At 35.1% G+C, this 21,588-nt stretch overlaps 1 protein-coding gene and 1 long non-coding RNA gene across 3 annotated transcripts in view; one reads left to right on the forward strand and one right to left on the reverse strand.

Moving 5' to 3' along the window:
- The window catches only part of LOC111094265, a 74,506-nt gene extending 53,002 nt beyond the window's left edge, over nt 1–21,504 (forward strand). Inside the window, exons 2-4 of one of the 2 annotated variants that reach the window (XR_005384605.1) lie at nt 11,520–11,611; nt 16,004–16,145; nt 21,382–21,504. This is a non-coding gene — a long non-coding RNA (uncharacterized LOC111094265). Of the gene's footprint in view, nt 1–11,519; nt 11,612–16,003; nt 16,146–17,228; nt 17,800–21,381 lie in introns of those variants that run through there. The other variant, XR_005384604.1, reaches the window with a different exon arrangement.
- The window catches only part of KCNH7 (potassium voltage-gated channel subfamily H member 7), a 479,507-nt gene that overhangs the window by 247,472 nt on the left and 210,447 nt on the right, over nt 1–21,588 (reverse strand). The window lies entirely within an intron of this gene.

Raw genomic sequence — 21,588 nt, forward strand, 5'->3', positions numbered from 1 at the left:
AGTAAATGAAACAAAATGGATAAATATTTTAGAAAAACATAATACTGAGTGGAAAAGCAATTTGCAGAAGAACACATCACATGCGATAGTAACCTTATAATACAAAATGATCTGTTTTGTGAGGAATACACATATTTGTAGTGAATTATAAAAATATGCACAGGAGTGATAAGCCCCAAATTCAGGATAGTTCCCAGGACTGGGTGGTGGAAAGGGAAGAAAATGTAAAGTTCTTAAACTTTGCTTATACTGCTATACTTCAGCTGTGTAGCAGTTTCAAGTGTGTTCATGATACTTATTTTACCTTTTTTCTCTATATCTTTTGTACATTTGCTAATTTAAAAAGAGAAAAAGATATAATGAACAGAATTTTCTTGAATTGAGAGTTCAAAATTACAGCGATCTGCTTTATTATCAGTAACCATTCAGTACTGCCGTTCTCTAACATACTTAAAGAATTTTGGTTTTCACAGTTTACAGAACTCCAAGTTATGTGCTGTTCATATTTCAAGCTAGCTTAAGGATATCTCCTATGGCTTCTCCTTGTCCTGAATCCTACTCCCACACAAAGCAAGTGTTTTCTAGGCATCGGTGTGCCTGGAGCCCATCAGAGATTTTACAGGAAGGTTATCTAATAAGCACAGGAAAACACTGTGCCTGCCACATTAGAATCCAAACTTAACTGCTATACACTTTTCATTTTCTTTTTTTTTTCACTTTTCATTTTTTTATTCAGCACTTCAAACACTGTCTACAAACATGTTAGTTGTAAATAGATAGACAATTGCCTTACTCAGCTGACTGTTTACATAAAAGAGAAAGCATTAAAAATATATCGCACAAGGGACTCAATTAACAACTTAAAAGTAGCGAAGATTTGCCTAGTGGTCAAGGTGGCTTGTGCATTCTTTCTTTGCTTCTCCTGAGGCTTAAAAAATTTATTAAGGTTCTCAAATGTTAGGTAGAAAGGCAAAGTCATATTCCTACGTTAAGAATCATATTACTCTCTGCACACACAGAAAGTATTATCTATCAATTGTTACTTTTAATTATAATTACTTATCATTTATGCAGCACTCCCTCAATGCAGAGTAATTTAGAGCTGTTTTATTTATTGTTAAGGTAGTGAAACAATGAGGTTATGAAACTATCCCATTTGCTTTATTGTATTTTTTTTTCTTTTTAAAAGATTGTGATCAGCAAAATGTTTTAGCTCTGGGACAATGTTTATGAATGCAATTACAGTTGTGAATGCACATGCAAAAATGTACAAATGACCCATACTAAATACACTGGCAAAAAAAAAAAAAAAAGTACAACTTATTTCCGGGATTGCTTACAAGTTAGTTTTCAAGTAATTAACAAAATGATTTCCAATTCACACTAAGAAGCCACTAAATTTGAGATGGAAAGTTGCTGAGATAAGTTTCTAATACTATGGTTTCTAAACTTCAAAACGGAAGTGTTGCTGGAATGGAGTCGGGCACAGTTCTTCAAAAATGCCAAAGATCCTGATTGTGTACCGATTCTGATAGGCGTAGCATGTCACTCCAAATTTGTCCACATTAGTCCAATCCCTACTTCTGAAGTTCAGTCTATGACTAATGGGGTAAAAGAGTGAAATTTAATTCCCTTCAATTCAATTCTAACTCATATGTATTAAATAAACCTTATGTTCTTTATATGCTAACATATATGGAGGCTGAAAATGGGGCAGGTGACAGCCTTTCCTTATCAAGACTCTTGGAGACATTCAGTGGGGACAAGATTTGAGAATGTTGATTTTTTTTTTAAGATTTTATTTATTTATTCATGAGAGATGCAGAGAAGGAGAGAGAGAGGCAGAGACACAGGCAGAGGGAGAAGCAGGCTCCATGCAGGGACCCCGACGTGGGACTCGATCCCAGAATTCTGGGATCATCCCCTGAGCCAAAGGCAGGCTCTCTACACTGAGCTACCCAGGTGCCACAGGGGAATGCTGAATCTTTTAAGGGAAAAAATAATCACAAAATGATATGTCATATCTGGTGGGGAACAGAAGTAACCTGGACTTTAGAAAAGTTGCATTACTGGGGTGCCTCTGCGCTCAGTGGGGAGTCTGTTTGTTCTTCTCTCCCTCTGCCCTTTCCCCTTACTTTCTCTAACAAATCAATAAATCTTAAGAAAAAAAAAAGAAAGGAAAAAAGAAAAGAAAAGAAAAGAAAAAAAGAAGAAAAGAAAAAAGAAAAGAAAAGAAAAGAAAAGAAAAGAAAAGAAAGAAAAGAAAAGAGAAAAGAAAAGAAAAGAAAAGAAAAAAAGAAAAGAAAAGAAAGAAAAGAAAAGAAAAGAAAAGAAAAGAAAAGAAAAGAAAAGAAAAGAAAAGAAAAGAAAAGAAAAGAAAAGGAATCCCAGGCAGAACAATGTGGAATCTGCTTGGGATTCTCTCCCTCCTTTTCCCTCCACCTCACCCCTGCTCATGTGCTATAAATAAATAAATAAATAAATAAATCTTTAAAAAACTCCTTGTACTATTGTCCTCATGTGTCACCTACAAGTTGTATGATTTTGGTCAAGTATAACTTTTAACCTCCCAGGTCTCAGTTTCCTCATCAGTAGAATGAGCAAATCAGATGGTATGATGTTTAAATTCCCTCCCAGCCTTCAATTATATCATCAATTTTCCTGGCCTTTTTGTCCTTATATAGGATTTGTCCATGACCTCAGCCTCACCTTCCCTCCACCAAAAAAAAAAAAAAAAGGGGGGGGGGGGCGGGTAGGTGGCAGGATGAAAAGGAAGCCATACAGAAATGCAAATTTGGGAAAGGTCTTTAGAGAGGACGCCTGTCCTGGGGTTTTTCTTTGACATGAGGAAAATGTATAGTGATAGAAAACAACATTTGTATCATTTATATTACTTGAAAAAAATATTTCAAATTTTAAAAATGGGCATTTTTTTTTTCCTCCCAAAATACCACTTATTTTCCTGCCTCATAGTGTAGAGATTCATTCTAAAGAGGAAGATTCAGTAATCGTCTGTGCCTGCAGTGTGGCTTCAGTTTACATATACACGATTCTGGTCTTTTTATTTTTGTAAATGTGCTTCACAGGCTCTGCACAGAAGTCATGGTCCTGGAGGGTGAGGTTTAAGGTGGGGAGCAGTGGATATGTGAGCCAACAAGTCAGTGCAGAGTGTGAGTGGAGAAGCCAGGATGGGGAGGAAGCATGGTAGAGGCTGATGTCTTATCCTTAAGAATTTAGAAAAACCAAAGCATTCAGCCTCCAACAGCAGTTCAACTGGGTCTGATGATAGAGGAAGGAAATGCAAGACAGAGGAACATACAAAACCCAAATCAAACACATGAAGCTGAGCTGGAGTTAGGATTCTCAAGAGTATTAATGGTGGTTTCAAATCTGACGTACAGAAATTGTCTGGAGAACACTTGTGGCAAACAAAATTAGCCTAACATTTCTGATGGGTTAAAGGGGTTATTCATGGGGATGCTGAAGACAGGGGTGCTCAATCAGGAGGGGAGAGCATGTGACTCTTAATCTCAGACTTGTAAGGTGGAGTCCCATGTTGGGTGTAGTGACTATTTTAAAGTCTTAAATTTTTTTTTTCTTTAAATGAGTTATTCATGCCCAAAAAAGTTAAAATTTTATGATATTTAATGTGAATTAGTTCTAAATAAAACCTATAAAATGACTATAAAATCCAATTTACATATAAGGAGAAAAATCTGCTTTTATTAAAATGATATCCATTTCGTATATTTTTCCTAATTTTTTTCTCTTAAAGTCCTTATATAAATCTTAATTCTGATATCACAAGCACAAAATCTAGGGAGGTTTTTTAACATTTATGTTTATTTCTGCAACTAATAAAAAAAGAAAGAAAAAACAATGATAATATTTCCAGTTAAACCAAGCTTTAGTAAAGAGAATGGACGTTATTAATTTATCCTATCAAGCAGGATAATGAAGAGAAAAAATTGATTATATTTTTATAAGTAAATGCTGCATAATAATAGTAAAGCGATTATAAAGCCACATATTCATAAATTATTGCAGCTACAAGAGATTTATCTACCTCTTTCCCCAATTATTTAGTCTCAGGCTGCTGCATTTTGTAAATGAGAGTTGTTCAGTTGCTTTGGAAACTCTATGACTAGCAAAGATAAAACCAAAGAATTTCCCCTAATCCCTGATGAGATTCAGGGCAACCTACCCCAAAACATGGGATCTTGGCATATTGAATATTTCAAGCCAAAATAATTTGAGAAATGTGTAGTAAGAACTTCCTGAACTTTCCCTGAAGCAAGTCATAAAACCGTCATATGAGAGGTGCCCTCTCTATACCTGGGAGAAAGGAGCATCCTTATCTTTGAAAACAAAAGGAACACAGAAAGGAATCTAAACAAACAGGACTTGTGAAGTCTCCCCCAGTTTACTAGATTAACTTACACCCTTTTCCTATCACATCTTTACCCTATTCATTAAACTTAGCATAAAAACACTCAGATTTAGCTATTTCTTCTGGTCTTCATTTCCTTATGAGGAATATCGGGTAAAACCTATACTGAATAAATTTGTATGCTGTTAATCTTTCTTTGTCAGTCTTTTATCAGAGCCCTAAAAGGGTCAAGGAAAACTTTATCCTCCCCTAAGTCCCTAATATTGAGTTTTATGACATAGATCCCACAACGTTATTAAATAAGTTAATTATGAAAGCTACATTTTACAGGTCATTTTAGAGGACAGGTGTGTGCACCAGCTCACACATATAGATACACACAGGTACAAGTTTACACAATATTTTAGTTTAAATGTGTACAAAGATATCATTAGTTTAAAAAAACTCTCAAGAATAGATTTGGAAATAAAACTACATATATCCAATTTTACTTTGAAAAGATGAAATAATCTAACGTTTCAAATTGTAGTCTTTTATAAACTGCCACATTTGGTTTAGAAATTCTTTTGTGATTTAATTTTCATGACTTGTGATCTGTAAGAATCTATGAGTTCATGGTGGCAGATGTTACTGGGTCGATGTATCAACTGAATATTCTCTTTAACTGAAGTAGCTTAATAAATGTCTCAGAATCTCCTCTATGGGCACCAGAAGAGGTGTGGAAAGCTGTCCAAGACAACAAGCCGATTTTGTCACATTATCATATACGGTGATTAAATGGAGATGCAGGGATCCCTGGGTAGCTCAGCGGTTAGCGCCTGCCCTCGGCCCAGGGCGTGACCCTGGAGACCCGGGATCCAGTCCCACATGGAGCTCCCTGCATGGAATCTGCTTCTCCCTCTGCCTGTGTCTCTGCCTCTCTCTCTGTGTGTCTCTCATGAATAAATAAATAAATAAATCTTTTAAATGAATCAATCTTATAAATAAATCAAATAGATAGATGATAGATGATAGATAGATAGATAGATAGATAGATAGATGATAGATAAATAGATAGATAGATAGATAGATAGATAGATAGATAATAAATAAATGGAGATGCAAAAGAGTAGAGTCGTCAGCTTAGGAGGCATTAGACCAGACAGTTAACTATCCTTCTTTGGCATGTTCACTCTCACAGGATTTGATTCATTCCTTCAGTAAACATTTATTAAAATTCTGGCATGGGTGAATCTCTCTTCTAGGCACCGTTGGGATACAGAGATGAAAAAGAAAAGTTTCTGTCCTTCAGGATATTATAGTCTTGGCCAGTTTTTGCAATTTATACCTCATCTGTCTACCTATTCATTTATTCATTCATTCAATTATTCTTCACCAATTATTTATTGTGTGTTCAGAGCTGTTGTGGTAGACTAGTTAGTCACTAGCCTTGGAAAGTACAAAGCTATTATTTAAGAAAAAAAGTATCTTCCTTAATAAATATGATATAGTCTGCTTTATTAAAGTATGTCCCCAAAAAATAAGAAGGCCTGAAATAATATTGCTGAGAGATAAAGAACAAAATGAAGAGAAAAAATCAGAACCTTGTTAACTAGGTATATCTTACGGGCAGTCAGAACAAAAGAACAAAAGTAATACTGAAAAAATATTTAAAGGAAATTAATTATAAATAATCATTAATTATTTTTTATAATTCTCCCTAAGATGGAACAACAACAGAATTAGACCTTTGCTCTAGGGCACTCGATTCCTACAAACAAGCAAACAATCTCCTAGTCTTCCTCTAAAAAACCCTCCAAAATCAATGCTGGATGACAGCTGATCTATTAATGTTTTGCCTGAGATGGCACAACCTGAAAACAAACTAGAAGACAATTATGTCCTTCCCCCAAAGGGATCCTTTTTTATAGATAAGCCAATATACATCCCTATCATTGATGAAATAATTCTCTTTTTCTCTTAAGTATTTGCTGACAACCAAAGACTGTTGACAATTGCAAATTAATCTCCAGATCTCAGAAGATGCTTCATTCTCAGTAATTATACTTACCTTGTCCCAGAAATCTGTTGCAGAACATATAACTTGGCAATCTAACTTGTCATTATCTACTATTCAACTTTAATTTATCTTTATATCCTATTTTTAAGAGAGCATAAAGAATTTACATAAAATATCTAAATCGAGTATGATACTGATTAACCTTTAAGCTTTGTAAGATTTTACCACAATTTGTTCAATGAAGAGCTGAGTACAAAGTACTGGGAGACCTAGAGTCATTCTCCAGATCTACTGCTTTACAGGTTGTTGATCTGTATATCTATATCTATATCTATATCTATATCTATATCTATATCTATATCTATAGAGAGAGATCTGTGTGTGTATATATATGCATATATATGCATATACATGAGATATATATCTGTGTATATGTGTGTATATATATCTATGTGTATATATGTATATATGTGTATATATATACATGAGAGAGGGATATATATATGGATAGGGATATATATCCATATATATATGGATAGGATATATGGATATATATATATGAGAGAGAGGTGTAGATATTGGACTCCATGCTAGAAACTTTCAATGAAGATGTGTATTCCAAGATCTCTAAGGTCCCTTCTGTAACTTAAAGATCAACTTGGTCCAGAAACATTAAGATCCATGCAAAATCACCTAAATGTTGATGCTTTCACATGTTCATTTCCTGTTTCTACAATTATTATGAGATGACACAACTTTCTTGCCTTGCCTTTTTGACCCTTGAGTATGATACTTTTAGACAGTGGGCTCCTATTTTAACTTTAAAATATTTTTCTTCCAATATTTCTTCCCTGTTATTGACAATGCCATTTCCCAAGTTCCCTAGATTTACACCTGATGTCTACTTTTGAGACCCTTTATCCATCATATCTTATTTTAAATCATTTAAAAATTCTATCAATTATCCCTCTTTGAGGTCTTATGGCTCCCCCTCGTTATTCATATCCTACTCATTAAATAATAGTCACTTCATGTTTATATAAATAGAAAAGCCTCTCACAGTTTTTCCTGCCTGCCTTCACTCCAGATGCCAGGAAATCATAAAATAATCTTCCTGTCATAGAGCCTCAGTCACGTAATTCCTTTGCTCGATCATATACAATAAATTGCTAATAGTACGTAATGTATTATTCAAACTGGATATCATGCTGGAACAAAATGCATAAACCGGGCATTCCGGTTTAAGGTTACAGAAATGACCCAAACATCCTTCCCTGATTTCCAAATGCCTCCACCGATTAACTTGTCCCATCCTATCTTCCATTTCACACATATTTCTACGTGTGTATTGTTCTGGTTAGGCAATTTTTAAACTTACTCCTATGAGAAATTATTAATTTTGAAACTTGTAGCTTCTGCAAAGGCAATTCTATAATTTTATTTTGTGATTTCTTGTTTTTCCTGTGCTTCAAATCCTGGGTAAAAATCGTCACTAAAGTCAGATAATATGCAAGGATGATCCATAGCATCCGGGAACCTAAATGCATGCCCCTGCTGGCAATAATCTTCCAGTTCAAAACAAATTTAAAAAATAATAATAATCTTCCAGTTCATGAAGACCCAGAGCCCACACACTCCTCTCAACTGAAGCTGCTCCTTTTGATCCAACACATTCAGAAACTTATGAATTTATCTCTATTTGTTTTCCAAAGTGGGGAAGAAGGCTGGAACCTTTTGTAGTCACTGTCCTCCTATATATGCTTTTCTCGGACTATGAAAATAACTTGTGCTAGATTTGTCTTGACAATTGATTACATGCTTTTAACTGTGTGGCTCTGTAAAACCACACAGAATTAACATCTACAAATTTAAATTTAAATTTTAAAATTTATTATCTGGTTAAATTTCTCCAGGGGTTAAAGTCTTATGTAAAACACCCTTTTATTTATTTATTTTTTGTTTTTTTAGAGATTCTGTTTATTTATTTGAGAAAGGGTGAGAGAAGTATGAGTAGGGGAGAGAAAAAGAGAAAGTATGAGCAAGGGAGGGAGAAGCAGACTCTGCTGAGCAGGGACTCGCCAGGGTGACTTGGTCCCAGGACCCCTGAATCATAACCTGAGCCAAAGACAGGTACTTAACTATCTGAGCCACTCAGGCGCCCCTAAAACCCCTTTTCACATAAGAGGTTGTTGAGTATACAAAGTAGCCATTAACTTTTGTTTTAGCAAAATAGAATTTGGTTATTTAGTTACATATGTTGAAGAATCAGTTTGCATTATCCTCTGAATCCTCATCAGTTACATGCATAGCACAAATATTTCTTTTATGAGAAAAGTCACCAAAATATCAAAAGATAAAGTTGCTATTAAAGGGTATTTTCCTCTTGCCACTTCTCATGTCTTTTTAAAGAATATTCAGTCTAATTTCTCTCTTGATATATAGTTTGCTATTCTATTTCTGCAAAATGAGAACATTCTGTTCTATTCATTCTCCCACTTACTTTTAGAAACTGCAGAAAGGCTTAAATTAAACTCCTAAAGAAATTAACTGCCATTCTCACGCACAGTTATCAAATATACAACACTCCTGTGTCGGCTGCTCACAGGAGTTGTGTCATGCTGATGAGAGCGATCAGCTCCGCATTCATGTAAAACAATCAAAAGTGGGTCAGTACCATCCCTTCACGTGGTGACACTCAGCTTCCTGATCACAATGGAGTGTACAGCACAGATTTTGGTTTGTTTGGCTCTAACATAGCTATATTGGTGATTCTTTTATTGCAAGTAAATAATAAGTCTCATCAAGCAGGTCCTTCAAAAGCTGGAGGATGTCAAATGATGTTAAATTACTTTACTCTTAACACAGAATATTCATTATTAAATACCTATGTATTTGGTGCCAAAAGAGACTTCGGTGCCTCCTTTGGTTTCAGTTTCATTCTTTATTGGGAATGGGGTGAAAGACAGGATTGACTCAGTTTTCTGGTAGGTCTGAAATTTGTCTTTTAATGTCTAGACTTCTGGAATGCGACAGTAAATTCTTCAGTTTATATTTATGTATGTGCCACTGAAAGCCCAGTTGTAATGGGTCACAAAACCTGGTCATAGATCTCTTTTTTTTTTTTTTTATCTGGAATCCTTTTGGGAGTCTAATTTTTTTTTAATTTATTTTTTTATTGGTGTTCAATTTACTAACATACAGAATAACACCCAGTGCCCGTCATAGATCTCTTAAGAATAAAATATTGATCACAGATGCCCAGAGAATCAAAAGTTATCAGGGATGTGATTAGGAAACAGAGAGCTGATACAGAATTTGTGCATTGAATCTAGGCTTTGCCTCTCATACATTGTATCTCTTGAATATTTTTTGTTCCATGGGTTTCTGTTCAGCAAAGGGAAACATTAGAAAAGCATTTCACGTTTTTATCCTGATTCTAATCATTGGTGAAAAATAATAGTCCAAAGACAGAAAAGAGCAAGCAAACTTCTTCTTCAGAGAAATTCCTCCATTATTTATGACTGATATAAGTAGAATACATAATAGGGTTAGAGTTTTTGTGCTTGGAAACTTCCTTCATGTTGTAAATCGGAAGGTTGTGAAAACTTCCTGGAATATCTTGCTTTGTATTCTGTTTTTGATAAGAAGTGATTGTACTAGGGCATGGTGATTTCTCCATAACAATAAACTAATATACGTTGAAGAGGTCTTCTTATATCTAGATTTTTTAAGCAAATATTAGAATCTTTTAGATGAGCAAATATGAGCTCTTTTAGAGCTTACTACATTGAATTTTCTCAAATGTTTGTATTTCACTAAATCATTTCTTTTTTAAAAAATTACTTAATTATTTAATTATTTATCATCAGAGACACAGGCAGAAGGAGGAGCAGGCTCCATGCAGGGAGCCTGACGTGGGACTCGATCCAGGGTCTCCAGGATCAATCCCTGGGCTGAAGGCAGGCGCTAAACTGCTGAGCCACCCAGGTTGCCCACTAAATCATTTTCTTAGAGAGATTGCATATTACAACCTCTTTTGTTGCCATTTTCGTTAGTCTATTTTTTTAAATGTTAGCAATTTCATGTAGTTTAAAATAATGATAAAATTTATACCGGAGAAAGATTTACATTATACATTTTCTTGTTAAAGGATCTGCTATATTGGACAAAAATAAACTAATCTGACTCCAGAGCTGTTTTTTTATATGTGGCCTATTAATTAACTGTGGGCAAACACTGAAAAACGCTGATTAAAATTCTTCTTACCCTGGTTTAGTGTGGAGGTTAAGAACATGGACTCCAGAGCAAGACTACTTAGTTTCAAAACCTAGATTTATGAATCAGTCATAGGACCTTGAGCAAATTACACAATCTCTGTATCTCAGTTTCCTATAAAATAGAGATAATACTACCTGTGAGGTTGTAATAAATGTTAAATGATCTAACATTTATAAAATTACTTGAACAGTGAATGCACCTAGATTAAACTCTGTTCGTTAATATCATTTACTTTTGACCCAACAATTTGGAGAGTCTTTGAGAGGCAGGATAACACATAGATTAGAAGTGATGACTGTAGGATCACAGAAATCAGGATTTGAATCCTTAACCCATATTAAGTTTTCCCCTATTTGAAAAATGCCTATAAATGCATAGTATAAAACTTGGCTTATTATTTGCTACTGTGCAATTCCCTTTTACTTACACACTCTTACCTCTGAATTTCCAGGAGCGTGTTTGAATTCTGATATTCCAAAATTAATTAGAGAAGTCCTTATTTATTTTAGCCATATTATCTGTGATTTTATGGATTGTTATCACATACATCTTCCCAGAATGAGGAACTGTAATCATTTTCAATAAAACCTTATACGACAACCTTGCCAACTCCATTATCAGTTTCTAAAGCTTCTTTCCTAACCTCTGTAATCCCACTGTGAGTTGTATAATGATTCCTTCACTCCATTGTACCAAAGTGAGTTTCAGAGAGTTTTAAGCAGTATGGTGATTAAAAATGTAACTCTTCAATGTAACTCCCTGGGTTCAAACCCTGACTCTGTTACTTGCTAATCTATGACCTTGGGAAATTTACTTCACCCCTTGTGATATCTATTTTCTCCTCTATGACAGAAGTAAAGAAAGAGTTCCTGCCTCTTAGAGTTGTTGTGAAGATTAAATGGGTAAATGCAGGCAAAGCACTTTTGAACTTTACCTGGCGCCTGGTAAGTATTCAACAAAGGTTGCCCACTATTATTTTCTCACCTTCCGCAAGTAGGAGTCAACAAGGAGTGAGACAGCTCATGGAAATTGAGCCTTAGATGTACAGCTGTTTTAGGCAGAAACAAAGCACAGGCAGAAAGAGCCCCTTTTAAAGAAAAAGATGCTTTCTAGATATTACATGATTAAAAACAATAGAACTGGGTAACCAGAAAAAAGGTAATATGAGTATTCACCAACCACTGTCCCCCCACCCCCGCAACACACACGGTTTTTTGTTTAGCTTTCTAGTATTCTGGTATGGATTAAGATAATAAGTGGAAAGCGCTGAAAGATCTGAGATTACATTGGGTAGTTTACATTGGAACGAGGAAAAGATCTAACAAAAGGCAAGAATTTATTAGGAAAGGTAGGAGTAGGAGCTGAAATAAAAAGGCATAAACTGATGGTGTGTGAAGTGAGAAGAGAGTCTTTGCTCACTTGGAGGAAAGAGGTTTCTGAAATTCTTGCTGTGAAATCTTAGCACATATCTGAAACTTGAAAAAACAAAGTTCTTTTTGATCAAGTGCAGTTCATTTGAATGTGATCCTGCCATAGAGCCGGACTATGGGGCAGTCTAGTTATATCCTAGTTAAATTTGGGGTGTAGTTGTGGAATGGAGTACAATGGATATGAGGGAATTTTATTTATATCAATATGTGGTTGTTTAACACAATTTCCGGTAAAAATATATTATCCATATAGCGTGCACTTCACTTACACTCTCATATGCAAAATGTCAATTGTGGGAATGACTAAACTAAAATGTCAGCAAACACAAGCCTTACCTTATTAATTAATGTAATAAATATTTAGAGACAAAGAGCACCTACAGAAAGCATTGACATATTTGAATGAAGGCCCTATATGAACACTTAGTTTTATAGCCTTTGTAATGCATGTCCAATGTCTCATAAAATAATTATTAATATTAATTATAAAACAGATGTTAAAGATGAAAGATTTTGTTATTTGGTAGAAAAGAAGAGTAGTTAACATAAAGAGAGAAAACTGGAATTCTGAACATCAAGAAGTAGACTAATACGTTTGTTGTGATTAAAGAGCCAAAATTTCTCTTACCTAAAGAAATAAATAATAGACATGTATGATATATGGTAATCTAAATACAGTTTGATGAGTAATGGATGCTGTGATGTAACAAATTCAGTCATAATATCTGAGCTGAAATTAATTTACTGATTTTTCTGAATTGTAGATTGGCAGCATCGTCATTAGGAATAGGTGCTATCTATCACTGCATGGACAAGTTCATTCCATACCCATTATGGGTCATTATTAAAGATTCATGTAATTACAGAATTTTTTAAAAATGAGAATTACTAATTTAGCCTTTAGCAATGCCTTATAGCAATGCCAGTTGTAGACATGAAGATAAGTTAATTGAAAAGTCAATTATCAATACAGAAAATACAGGAGAAATAGCGAGCAGAAATTCAGTTTTTATGCTACATTATTTTTTCAAAACCTGAGCACTGACCTGCTTGTTTTACTCTATGTGGTACCGATGAAAGAAAATAATTTTTAAAATATATTGCCATTGAGTACCTACATTGTGGCAACTTGAAAGACCATGGTCATAGAATGCACTCAAATAAAAATATTTGTTGAGTTAGTGAGTGAATTCCCTCGTAGTCCTGAAAGAGGCTTCTCAGTCATATGTATTGTTTGACATCTATGGGGAAATTAAAGTCTATTCTCTCACATTTTGCCAGAGACAGTCAGCCTGGGGAACTTGATCTTTCTGGCATCTGAGAATATTGAGAGTGCACTGCAATCTAGATTTGCTCAGGGCTTTGGGTTCAGGTAACTGCAGTTATTGGAGGCAGTCCATGATTGGTGACTGATTTGTCCTTCTGTCTCTATATGGTAACTTGTGTCATAGGGTGAGATGGTGAATGAAATAGCATGTGTAACCCAGGTAAACATTACTTATCAATGTCATAGTTTAATAATGAAAAATATAAGATTCAAGCATAGTGAAACTAAATTAACATGTATACAGTATTTAAAAAAACTGCATTCCTAAATATTCATCCCAACAAAAAAATGAGATAACAAAAATGTTATTTTGTTTATGAATAATAAATACTTAGATAATACATAGTGTATATAAATTAATTTAAATTCATGGCTATATATTTTTTAATGAAGTCAAAACTGAAAGATATGAGACTACCAGGGATTTTTAGATTTCATTGTTTATTAAATTATAATGCCTTTGACTTGGAATTATAAAGGACTTCGTGGTGGCTCAGCGCTGGCCCAAACTTTGGGGAAATCTGGCCATGATGTCACTGCATTGATTGCTAGGATACGTGTGATTAACTGAGTGATTGACATGAACAACACTTAAATTTTTCTAGTGAGAAAAATTATTGAGAGCAGGAACTATATACTTTTCTCTTTCTTTTGTCTTACTTTTGCATAATAGTGACTTGCACCTAATATTCAGAAATAGATATTCAGAGGCAAAAGAATAACTGATTTACTGACTATAAAATTTAGGACAGTCACATATTATATGTATGTCATCTTTGCAGTTTCTATTGAAAGCATCAAATTGCATAAAAACAAAGAATGATGAATTAGTTTTTATAAATTCAAGATGCAAATGTGTACACACACATTCCTCTATGCTTCCAACATTTAGATGATAGATGAGAAAGAGAGAAAAAGAGAATCTCTTCATGAGAACATTGGCATTAAGGAGAAAATACATTTATTTTCTTTTAATTGGTGCTTGCATTATAACATAAAGGTTTTCCAAGAAATGTGGTACTGGAGAAAGAAAAGGACATTTTCCTCCTTTTCTTTTTCTTTTTTTCCTTTTTTTAGAGAGAGAGAGGAGGGGGTAGGTTGCAGGGAGAGGGAGAGGGAGAGAATCTTAAGCAGGCTCCATACCCAGTGTATGAGCCGGACTTGGGGTTCGATCTCACAGGCCTGACTGAGATCACGACCTGAGCCAAAATTAGGAGGCTGACGCTTAACCAACTGAGCCACCCAGGTGTGCTGGTTCCTCTGTTTTTGAAACATTCCCAACAGGAATCACATGGAAAAGAAAAAATAGGTCACTGATGCTATGGAAAGTAGATCGTTCATCCTTCCCTATTCTAGGCAGAGATGTAATATTAGCCATCAGTAGAGAGAGGGTCTTCAAGCCAGAGTTTTTGTGATTCTCTAGTTTCTGGTGCCTTATTTCATCCTTTCCACATGCCTTCCTTCCACTGTGTGAGATGAGGAACACTCATTCCTCTTTCCTTACAAGAAATCTTTATTCTCAGAGAGACTTGCTCACAATAGTCTGTAGGTATTTCTGAACGCGGAACCAGTATGCATTTTGGACCTCAGGTTCAATGAACAGCAGAACACATAAGGTCATCGTCTCTCTTGGGGTGTGGGAGAAGGTCAGGAGCCAAATGGCATTACAACATGAGAAGCTGAAATAAAGTAAAAGCCAATAAATGCAAGCCCCTCCCTGCCCATACCCCCACCACGCATGAGTTTCCTATAAAGCCAGGGACTGAATGGTGTACGGTGAGGTGGTGGGAATATAAATATCCCCCATGCGCCTACAGAGGATAGTTGGGCCATGACTAACTTCCCCATCTCACCCATGGACCACTGAATATGGAAAATACTCTCATGCAAGAGTTCCGGTGACTGTTCCTAAGTGGTTATTCTTTCAAGAGATCACTGACACAAGAAAGTATGTTTGAGATGCTTCAGTAGAGCAAAGAGAGTTATGTAACAGAGCCAGCAGCAGAGACTGGACCGGGTAAGACACTAGCAGAGAAATAACCAACTTGCAATTTCTGTGGGCTCATTTGTCAGTGGATTACACTTCCGCCCCACTGTCTCTGCTGTGAGAAGATTAACATAGGGCCTGGTGGGGTTTAGAAAGTGGCATGAGCCAGGAGGAAGAGCAATGCAAGCTTAGAGCCAGTGCGTGGTGTGCTGGAGCTACCATGATTCTTTCAAGCTGTCAACCCCTGATTATGCACAGCTTTTCCCAACACAGCATTCAGTGACATTGTGTTGGTAGCTTGAAAGTGGCCATAATGGAAATATTTTCAGAAATCAGAAAGCTACAGAAACCAGAAAATGTTATATGTAAAAGGTTTTCTTTTTCACAGAGCTAGTTATTAAACATTTACCAGCACACTACAGTTTAGAGTGAATTCTTAAAAGACAGGGCATTGAATTGTAAATAATAATAGAGATAAGAATACTAGAATCTGAGTTTACCCAAGAAAGATTAAATTATAACCTGGAAGAATTTTGGATTGGACCATTTGTACTGACTGAGATAACATAAGGTGTTATTTTGGATTCCAAAGGCAGAAAGCACCCAGTTGATGACAACATCCAAGGTTGGTCATGGGGTGAATTACCAAAGTGGAATGGATCTGAAGGTCAACATAATTGAGGCAATCAAGGAACTATAAGGTTCAGCACCTGGAAAAGTCATTCAAAACAATGGTAAGAATTCAGATATGTGTAAAACTGAGTTAAGTTTTCCAGACAGAAAATCTGAAGTCCCTATAGGGAACCATCTGTAAATGGACAAGTAGTAACCAGAGGATGTGTGGATCTAGAATTTGAGAGACATAAAGATTCAAGATAAAGTTTTCTGGGATGTAGGGATGCCTGGGTGGCTCTGTAGTTGAGTGCTCTGTGGTTGAGTGTCTGATCCCTCAGGTTGTGATCCCTGGAGTCCTGGGAATGAGGCTCCCCATAGGGGCCTGCTTCTCCCTCTGCCTTTGTCTCTGCCTCTCTCTGTGAGTCCCTCATGAATAAATGGATAAAATCTTAAAAAAAAAAAAAAAAGAAAGAAAGAAAATTCTGGGATTTACATTCATTGCTATGATGGGTGATGGCATAAACCTAGACAAGATTACTCAGGAAAAGATATGTAATTAAGAGAAGGAAAGAAGTGTGCTCAAGACAGCACCTGCAGGAACATCTATAACTAAGAGATGGAAAGAGTATGAGAAATCAAGATAGAACATTAAAAAGAGACATGAAAAAACAAAGATGCCACAAAATAATTTAAAAAATACAATGTCATAGCCAAAGGTGAAGACTTTGGCTTTAGCAATTAGACGTTGTTGTTGTTTTCCCCAGAATATACAGCTGTTTCCGGCAATGGAATGGGAAGATTAGATAATAAAAACACTGAATGCAGATACTTAAAAAATATATATATATATATATATATATATATATATATATATATATATAACGGGTATTGTCAAAATAAATGAAATGATTAAACACAGATTGGAAATATTGGTGTAGTAATAGATTCTAGGCAGGTTTAAAGGTTGGGTGAGCCAGGGATAACAGCCCCCATGGGAAAATGATCTTTAAAAACTGAAGACTGAAGTCTCCCATCAGGGGAGGAGCTGGGTGAGAGTCTCAAATTTCTTGAAGGGAGAAGGTACAGAGTTAGGTGAGAAACCTGCAAGCATTTCTGCCAACCTAATTTCGCAGATGGGATTCCTGCTAACTGGGATACTCCTGGCACGGCTTCTGTGATTCTGAAGACCCCTGTCTCCACAGGACCTAGAGTTATCCCCATCCATATCACACCCAGAGTGAAAGACCGCTGCCAACTGATGCCAATGGCTGTTGGACCACGCCGACTGAGGTGTCATGGCTGGGCCTCAAGAGCACTGGATTGGCAGCTGAGTAGGCCTGTCCTGATATTTCACTTATCTCCGACAAGTGCATTTTAGCCAATTGAATTTTGTGGGCTGCCACTTAAATGTGTTCTGACGGGGTTTTATTCCATTTTCCTCTGGTGCAGATCAATAGTAGGTGGGAAGCTTGCCCACTTCCCCACCTCAGGTGACGCTACGTTACTAGCTCTGTGCGCTACATTTTTTTTTCTCTGCATGTTGAAAGAACTTGCATTTTTTTTCTGTGTCTCTGTGTATCTTTCCATCAAACCACATCTCCCTGTGATAATTGTATGTGATTGAAGTAAAAAAATGATGTACTCCTTTTAGAAGCTAGACTAACAAAAGTCAAATAAATAAATAAATAAATAAATAAATAAATAAATAACTGACTTCTCATAACAAATTGGGGAAAATTTGATTTGAACTGTTTCTTATCATTGGATAAATTTAATATCTAACTCCTAAGAGTGAAGCTGGAATAAATTTATAAAATATTATTTTTTAATTTTAACTTAACAAGATTTTTTTTTTGGATGTTGAATTCTCTACAATAAAATGTGCAAAGGAAAAAAAAGAGCTTATATTTATCTATTTATTATATATTGATTTTGGACTGGGGTGACTGCATCAACCCTTTATTTTTATTTATTTGTTTATTTAAAGATTTTATTTATTATTTTTGAGTGTGGATATTGATTTGTGGATATTGATAAAGATTTTATTTATTATTTTGAGTGTGGATACTGGGAGATATCCACACATATCCCAGTGTGGATACTGGGAGAGGGTGAAAGGTCAGAGGGTAAGGGAGATTCCACGCTGAGCACAGAGCCTGACAAGGGGCTTGATCCCTACAACTCTGAAGTCATGACGTGAGCCAAAACCCAGGTTGGACACTCAACAGACTGAGCCACTCAGGCACCTCAAAAGTAGCTTATTTTTAAAATCACAGAATAATATGTTTTCATTCCAATGTCATACACATTTGTAAATATAGCTATAAAATCTCCATAAAGGTATCTGAAGCATTAGAAAAAAGGAAGGAAATAAATCACCAAAAAAAAACCCTAAATCACAATGAATCACAGAAAGAATAAAATTAATAGTCCACCGGCAGGAAAAAAAATGACATCACAGAAAATAAGAAAACTAACAGGTTTTAAAAAGAATGTAAATGTATCATAATTCATTTTATGAAATGTAAAATGGAAGGAATTGTGTTTCAAAATGTTAATTAATTAAAATAAAACAACAGGATGCTCCTTTAAATGCTCTTTTTTTAATAAAAATATCAAGCATGATTTTCATCTCTATTTTCCACCACCTGCTCCACCCATTTTTCAGGCATTTATTTTCCAGGCAAAAATTATAATGTCCCTTTCTCTGACTGAACGGCCCCAGCATGGGGAGTGGTTTTGAAAGGAGCTGGGGATATCCCTAACCCCGGTAAAGATCATCTATTAGAAACAAACAAACATTGGTGGTACAGTTGGATTAAGCCTCTAATTCTTGGTTTCAGCTCAGGTTGTGATCTCAGGGTCCTGAGATCAATGCCCCCTTTGGGCTCCACGCTCAGCTCAGCATGGACTCTGCTTAAAGATTCTTTCTTATTCTCCCTCTGCCCCTCTCCCCTCAAATAAATAAATAAATCTTTAAAAATGAAACATAACAAACAAAATAATACTTAATGGTTAAATATTATAAACCTTCCTTTTAATAAACACTTGGGACAAAACTATTAATATCATACCTGGAAGATTTCATTCATTCAAAGAAAAGGAAAGATAAGTAAATGAAGGTATAAATATTGGAGAGGAGAGGAAAAAGCTTTTAATATTTGCAGATGATAAGATTAACTGAGAGGAAAACACATATGACTTAGGTGAAATAAGTGGTAGTAACACAATTATTCAGCAAGATAGTAAGTTCACCAAACTCAATAGCTTTTATATAAAGCAGGAATATCCAATTAGAAAATTTAATGGGAAAGGAATATAATCTGTAATAGCAGCAACAAAATAAAATATTTGAGAATAAACTGAAAAAGGAATGTGTGATGAAAATATGAAGAAAACTACAAATTTATTGAGTATGTGGTGCTAAAAAAAAGTTTACGAATTAGAGAAATATATTCAATCCCAGGCTTTAAAGACTCAGTTTCTCAGGATGTCACTTTTCCTCAAATTACTCATAAATTTAAAACAACTCCAATAAAAATGTCAACATTACATTTAGAGAACTTGATTAGTTATTCTAAAATTCATAAAAAAGAACTCAGAATAGTAATTTTCAATAAGGAATATTATCCTAAAAGAGGTCAAAAATAGGGAAAAAAATCTATAGTAATTGAAACAGGGAGGTTGTCTGAGGAGTAAATAGGTCAGTGGAAGAGAACAGAGTTCAGAAAAAGACCTATGAATAAATATGAACATAGCTTTAATAAATGACATTTAAAACTTTTTAGAAAGGATTAATTATTTAATAAAGAGTGTTGAGATAATCATCTAATCATTTAAAATGAAATAAAATTACGGTACCTGGGTGGCTCAGGTCATGATCTCAGAGTCCTGGGATCTTTTTATTTTTCAAAGAATCCAAAAAAACTTGCACAAACCTTTGATTTTAAAAAGGATTATGCTTTTCTACAATGTTGATTCTTCTCATCCAGGAATAAGATATGCCTTTACATTAATTAATTCAATTTTTCTTTATACATGACAATTTGTATGAATTTGATACTTCTCTTCCCATAGATCCCTAGATTATTTGTTTACCTGTGTTTGTGTGATGGAGTTGTGTGTGAGATAAATATTACTATAGTTAATGGGATGTTTTCTTTTATCTTATCTTGCATTTGTTGCTCTTGCTGGTTGCTGTATAACTACCTTGTTTTCTGTTAGCAGTAGAAGTGAAGACTATTTTTATGTCCTTCAAATTCAGTAATCATTCTAAGCACTAAATATCAGGTTCTAAGAGCATGAAGACATAAGTAAGAAGGAGTCTCTTCCTCAGAAATGTGCAGAGCCTGGTAGAAGGGCCTGTAATCCTTCTATGAAGGGACTAGGATTAATGACATATTGATATGGGACAGAAAAATTATCTGTACTTATATGGAATAAATGGAAATTTTTTGGAAATCACTCTAAAAGGCTAGCAGCTACACTAATCCTTCAAAACCCTCACAATACTTAACACATTATTTTGTAACTACTATTTACTCTCTCTTATGTGTCAGTCATTGCAATAAAGACTAAGAATTTTGACATTAATCCTCTCAACAACCTACCAGATGGGTATAACAATTCCCGTCTCACTGATGAGGAAACAACAGGTCTACGTGCTTAGTGTTTGTTCTATTATGCTCTATTATAGATACAGAGTCAATAATTATGAGATGGATAAGTGATGTTTGGTCATTGTAAGTCAACAAGGAAGACTGGTCATTTTTAATTAATCTGAAATATGAGACATTGAGAGAGGAGACAGATGGTAGTCAAAGAGTATTAAAATAGCAAATTACAAAACCAACACCTTCTATTCTCTTTACTTTTTGCAAAATGTAGCACCACACTGCCCAACATGTGGCTAACTTAATTTTACATTTAAATGATTTAAAATTAAGTAAAATTAGTTATGCAGTTCCTCAGTTCCACTAGCGACATTTCAAGTGCTTAGTAACAGTTACCAGATTGGGCAGTGCCAAATATTTCCACCATAGAAATCTTTGTTGAACAGTGTTGACTAAGCACATCCAATTCAGAAATCGTATTCTGAAGTTGTTCTATAATTTCATTTCCTCAGTGAATATTTAACATGCAGTATGTACACGACATCAGCTAGGCACTGGTTTACAAAAACCAGTAAGACATGGTCTCTTTCCTTAAGTTTCTCAAAATCCAGTGGGAAACAAAAGTAATAAAATTGCCATTTTTGGGAATAATAGTGAAAAATAACAATAACAATAATAATAATAATAATAATAATAATAGGTCTGTAAGAGACTACTTTTTGTGATCTCTTTCCCTGCACAGATGTATAATTGTTCCCTATATCAGATTGATCTGAGATGCTCTGAATTACCCATTGCCCTAGGATTCCACAAGGTTAGTCCTGACTTTTGACCTTAAAGTTTTGTAAATCTTAGTGCTGATTTTACACCCACCTACACAGGTCCCGAAACGCTACCTGGGCAGCATACATCTGAATCATAATTTCTCCTCGTTCTTCTTAGACAATAA

Source organism: Canis lupus, chromosome 36, assembly GCF_011100685.1.
Source record: "Canis lupus familiaris isolate Mischka breed German Shepherd chromosome 36, alternate assembly UU_Cfam_GSD_1.0, whole genome shotgun sequence".
Taxonomy (NCBI): domain Eukaryota; kingdom Metazoa; phylum Chordata; class Mammalia; order Carnivora; family Canidae; genus Canis; species Canis lupus.